Source organism: Coenobita brevimanus, chromosome 8 (assembly GCF_032717465.1).
Source record: "Coenobita brevimanus isolate Jiangsu-jjx chromosome 8, ASM3271746v2, whole genome shotgun sequence".
NCBI classification, from domain to species: Eukaryota; Metazoa; Arthropoda; class Malacostraca; order Decapoda; family Coenobitidae; genus Coenobita; species Coenobita brevimanus.
In genome coordinates, this window is record NC_136961.1 from 40,683,043 (window position 1) to 40,689,145 (window position 6,103).

Consider the following 6,103-nt stretch of genomic DNA (forward strand, 5'->3'; position numbering starts at 1 on the left):
GGCTGGTGAAATGGGAGCTCCAGCTCTCCCTATCACAATCTTACCATCCACCTCGTGAGTACTGATCTGTTTGACTGGTGCTACAGTCTACTCAACTCCTTTCCTGTTCGCCGAAAGAAGGGTTGTGGACTGCAGGAGGAAGGTACCCTTAGCCAGCAGTCCACTGGCGTCACATGAGCCTGGTGTTGCAACTATTAACACTACTACTACTACTAGTGCTACTACTACTCCTACGATGACGACCACGGCAATGACTACCCCTACTACTACTAATACTACTGCTGCTACTAAAATGAAGAAAATTGTCTGAAGGTAAAAGTGTATACCAAAAGATTAAGTCAAATGATGAGTTCGTTAACTGTCTTGATTTTACAGTGACAAGAATTGTTTAAATGAAAGGCTTATCCTACACAGGGGGAGTAGACTGCAGCACCAGTCGAGCAGGATGGTACTCCCAAGTCTGATGGAAAGCTGATGACACAAGAGCTGGAGCTCCCGTTTCATCAGCCCTCAAGACTACAGTAGCTTCTGACCATTCCCCATTGCTAAACTTTTTCAGTGTTTCAGCATCTCAGAGAGTAGGCTAGTTCTCTCTAATTCAAGTTCCTCTGACTGTCAACACCAAACTACATGCACATTACACACTACACTTCCTATTCATTATTTTTACTAAAATGACGTCATATCACAAAGCCTTGGAGTCCTCGGGGGGGAGGGGGGTATCACCGCCTCCATCATCTGCACCACACCCAGTGATGACCAAGTGAGATACCTAGAGTCAAACCAGGAAATGACGAGCTCTGAGGTGAGGCAGGAAAGAACAGCGCATATGCCAATCATTTAACCCTTCAACTTTACATTGTCGAATGTTAACATATTAACAACTTTATATTAGCTTGAACCACTCCATATATAATACAGTAAAAAAAAAAACTTCATGGTAACGATTTATTTTCTTTATAAGAATATAAACAACGACTCTATACAACATGTGACATCGTTGTTTAGACCACGCTGCCACGTTTCCAGTGACCCACGTGTTTGGGTCAGTCATGGCCACTCACCTACCACCCACCATAGCTTGTATTTTTATTCTATAATAGGCGATAATACCCTTAATGGAACCAAAAAGAGTAAACGTAACAAAAGTGTAGCATGTTCTTGGCGGAGTTATCCCATTCAAAATACTATAGAAAACGTTGGATACCAGGTAGTTTTGTTTTGGTAAAGATGTGGCAGTGCTGTACTTAATCCCCCACTCCACCCCAGAGCTCATCATATTCTGGTTTGACTATAGAAGCACTGTCTGACTCACTTTGTCTTCATTTTTGCAACATTCGGGGCCTGTCCTCTAACTTTCTCTCTAATGAGCACCACATCTCCTCCTCTAAACCTCAACTTTGCTTCCTAACTCAGACTCAAATGTCTGAGACAACTGATAGCAAACCCTTCTCTGTATCCTCCAACTTTATACTCATTTCAAAGCCAAAGGTGTGTATATGTATGCAACAACATATGTTGCTCTCATGTTCCTGAACTTGAATCTTCTGAATTCTCTTCTCTCTGGCTTTGGCTTTCCTGTCATTCTCTGACTAAATATATTTGTGCTATTTACTTATCCCCTAATTCTACTATCTATGAACAATTCAGCCAATATCCTACTTCTAAGGTGGAATACATCCTATCAATTTCTCCTTTCTCTGAGACCTGCATTCTAGAAGATTTCAATGTTCACCACCACCTTTGGCTCTCCTCTCCTTTCACTGATCCACCTAGTGAACAAGCCTACATCTTTTCTTATCCCTAACCCAATGCATGCCGGCTATTTTTAGCCCTCTGGGCCACCCCAGTGCCGGCCATTTTTTGACCTTTCTTTTTTCGGCAAAAATGATAGATTTTGATGTGGAAACAACGAATTTTGCCGTTAAAATGCTCATCGAGGCTCAAAAATGAATTTTCCTGAGTCCTGTATACTCGTGTACAGGTATAGCCGCTCTCTCACGCTCACTACATACGTGAGAGAAAGCCGTTTTCTATGTAAGGTATACTCAGGTATTTATGCTGGGAAGGTATAGCAATGTTCAGTACACTTCTCTGATCACTTATTACTTCAGCATCTATCACAATCTGCATGTCTTCCTCACTGTGAATGCATTATCTTACACTTACTTGAAGATAGGTACAACCTGACTTCATTACGCACAGTCGTGGCACTTACAAGAAGGTATTTACAACTTGACATCACTATATAGTCCTTACACTTACAAGAAAATATTTACAACTTACACTTACATGAAAATATTTACAAAATGCCTTCACTATGTACAGCACTGGGTGAGGCAAACAGGCAGAGTGAGGCAAAGCGAGCATGAGGGGGGGGGAGGGAGTGAGTGTATGGCCTTGACTGCCTGGGAGATAGTAGAGGAACAGTTACCTTACGTGCCTGCCGATTTTTACCTGCGAATCTTGAAAAATGCGGTCACAGTGAAGTTTTTTATTTTAGACCGTTTTAAAATGGCACTGGCACTGGACACGGCATTATGTCAGACCATTTTAAAATGGCACTGGCATGCGGTGGGTTAATGACCTAGAGCAGTCTGGGAGAGTTCCAACATACTTGACCTCTTCCTTATGATTAATCCTTCTGCTTATGCTGTTAATCAGTCCTCTCTATTGGACTCCTCCATTCACAACCTTATCACCTTATTTTGTCCTATCACTTCACTATGGCCTGTGGACTCTCCCAAGAAGCATCAGTTATGGCACTTTGGAGCTACTGATTGGGAGGCCCTCAGGCAGTACTTCATTGATTTTCCCTGGAATGAATATTGCTTCCATGGCCGAGATCCATCTGAGTGTGCCTTGCATATTACAGAGGTTCTTCTCTTGGGCATGGAAGCATATATTCCATTTCATATTATCCTTTGACTAATGATAAAACAAAAAAAAACCTTGTTTTAATCACACTTGTTCAAATCCTGTCCACAACAAGGAGAAGGCCTACAAAAGATACACTACATAGCCAACCCACCCCTGACTCTCATCTCGTTTATGTTTCTGCCCAAAATTGTGCTGTCTGTTCTTCAATCTGTGAAAAATAATTTTTATCGTACCAGATGCTCTGAACTCTCCAATTCGAATTCTTCCTGCTCCTTCTAGCACATTGCCAAAAACTTAACAGTTTAACCTTATCATCCTTCCCTCCTCTTTTCTACTCCCATGACCTTGTAGCTAATTCTTCTACTGATAAAGCAGAACTCTTTGTTCAGACTTTCTCCTCCAATTCCACCTTAGACAATTCCGGTGGTTTTCCTCCATTACTTCCCCCCTCTGACTTCCTCACTGCTGACATTAAAATTTCTTCAGTTGATGTATTTGCCATCACTGGCCTCAATACTAAAAAGGCACATGGGTCTGATGGTATCCCTCCTGTTGTCCTCAAGAACAGTGCTTCTGTGCTTACACTCTGCCTACATAAGCTCTTTCGCCTATGTCTATCAGTTTGTTCCTTTACTTTTTGCTAGAAGTTTGCTCCCATTCAACCTGTCCCAAAGAAGGGTGACCATTCCCAGCCCTCTAACTATCGCGCAGTTGCTTTAACATACTGTGGTTCAAAATTTTTAAAATCTGTTCTTAACAAAAAAATTTAAAGAATTCTTCCTACCACAAGCTTCTCTCTGATAGTCAGTATGGGTTCCAACAGGGATGCTCCATTGGCGATCTTCTCACCTACCTTTCAGACTCCTGGTCATCCTCCTTTCGGGACTCTGGCGAAAGTTTTGCCATTATACTTGACGGCTCAAAGGCTTTCGGTCGAGTCTGATATAAATCTTTAATTTCCAAACTGCCCTCTTAAGGTTTCTATCCTTCTATTTATGCCTTCATCTCTAGCTTCCTTTCTCGTCGTTCTACAGCTGCTGCTGTAGATGGCTACCATTTTACTCCTAGAGCTATCAATAGTGGTGTTCCTCAGGTTCTGTCCTATCACCAACTCTCTTCCTTTCATTCATCAGCGACCTTCTAAGCTGTACATCTAACCCTATCCACTCATATGCAGATGACTCCACCCTTCACCTTTCCATTCACTTTCCACATCATCCATCTCAGCAATTGCTTCATCTAACAAGGGATGAGGCTATGGCACACCTAATGTCTGACTTGGCTCATATCCTTGATTGGGGTAAAAGTAATCTTGTTTTTTTTTAATGCATCAAAAAATCACTTCTTACATCTATCATGCAGACAAAATCTTCCACGGGAGTACCCTCTAATTATTACCAGTATCTAGCTTAATCCTGCATCATCTTAAAAAATACCTGGGGGTTTCATCCTCTCGGGATTTTCCTTGAAAGGAACGTATTACCTCTTTTGTAAAGTTTGCTTCCTAGAGATTAGGTGGATGGTGAGCTGAATGAGTTCTTTGATCTCAGTGTGGGACTGAGACAGGGTTGTGTGATGTCTCCATGGGTGTTTAATATATACATGGATGGGGTTGTTAAAGGAGGTGCAAGGTAGGGCAGTGGATGTGGGGCTGGCTCTAATGAATGAGGGTGAGATTTGGAAGATTCCGGTGTTGTTGTTTGCTGATGATACAGTACTGTTGAGTGAAGATGAATGGGAGTTGCAAGGTTTGGTGAATGAATGCAGGACAGTGTGTAGGGAGAGGAATCTGAAAGTTAATGTAAACAAGAGTAAAGTTATGGTGTTTGAGAGGAATAAAGTCACAGAATGCACGGTGAGGTTGGATGGCGAGGATATGGAGAATGTGAGTGCATTCAAGTACTTGGGTAGTGTGATGAGTAAGGATGGAACCTGGAGGGATGAAGTGAGTGAAAGGGTACAGCAGGGAAGGAAGGTTGTTGGTTCACTGAAAGCAGTGATGAGAAATAGGGAGGTGAGTATGGAAGTTAAGAAGTCACTGCATGATAGTATTGTGATCCCTACCCTGACGTATGGAAGCAAGGCATGGACCTTGCAAGAGGGGAACAAGTTAAGAGTGAGAGCGGTGGAAATCAGCTACTTGAGAGGAGCATGTGGTGTGACATGGAGGGACAGGTTGACGAATGAAGAAGTGAAAGAACGTTGTCGAGTTGATGTGGATGTGGTTGAGAAGATTAGGAGAAATACACTGAGGTGGTTTGGACATGTGGAGACTCTGGAGAATGAAAGAATGACTAAGAGGGTGTATGCAGGTGAGGTGGAGGGAGGGAGAGGGAGGGGAAGACCGAGGATGAGGTGGAGGGTTGGAGTTGAGAAGTATATGAGGGAGGGGGGAGTGAGTTGGGGGGAGGGTAGTCTAATGATGGGTGACAGAACGACTTGGAGGCGTTTTGTCTGCGGCCACCCTTTGCGGGATTAGGGCGTCGGGCTATAGATAGATAGATAGATAGATAGAGATTAGGTGTGCTAAGCCAACTCCGTGCCCTCTACCCCTGCACTGTTGTTGACTATGTACATGGGTTTTATTTGCCCCAGTGTAGTGTACAACTCACACGTGTGGGGAGGCTCCTCACATACACCTATTCTCAACAAGGTGGAGTTAAAGGCTTTCCGTTTCATTAACTCTCCTCCTCCTAGTGGCTCCCTTCAATCTCTGTCTCTCGCTGCACTGTTCCATTATTATCTCCTTTTCAATGATCACTGCTCCTCTGAACTAACGTGCATCCACACCTACCTAGCAACAAACTCTCATCCATTTCTAACTCTCTCTCATGTAAGATTTAACCGTTACTCCCAGTCCTTCATTTATGCAACAGGCTAACTCTGGAACTGTCTCCCTCTGACTGTTTTTCCTACTGCCTATGATCTCCAGCCTTACAAACGCAGTGTGTCCAGGTATTTTGAAGTGAACAGATCTTGAATTTGGCTCTCTGTTATCTTGTTTTTGTTTTTTCTTGGAGGGAACAACCTGTGGGCTTCTAGCCTTTGGTTCCTTCTTCTTTGCATTAAAGAAAAAAAAAATAAGGAAACGCTAATTGAGAAGATTTACTCGTATCACATTCGTCCCGATTTGGACCCTCTTCAGGTATGAGTAGACTGATCCAAGAAGCAAAGTCAACACTCAGGCTGACACTTTGGTACAATCGCCATCATTTATAAATAT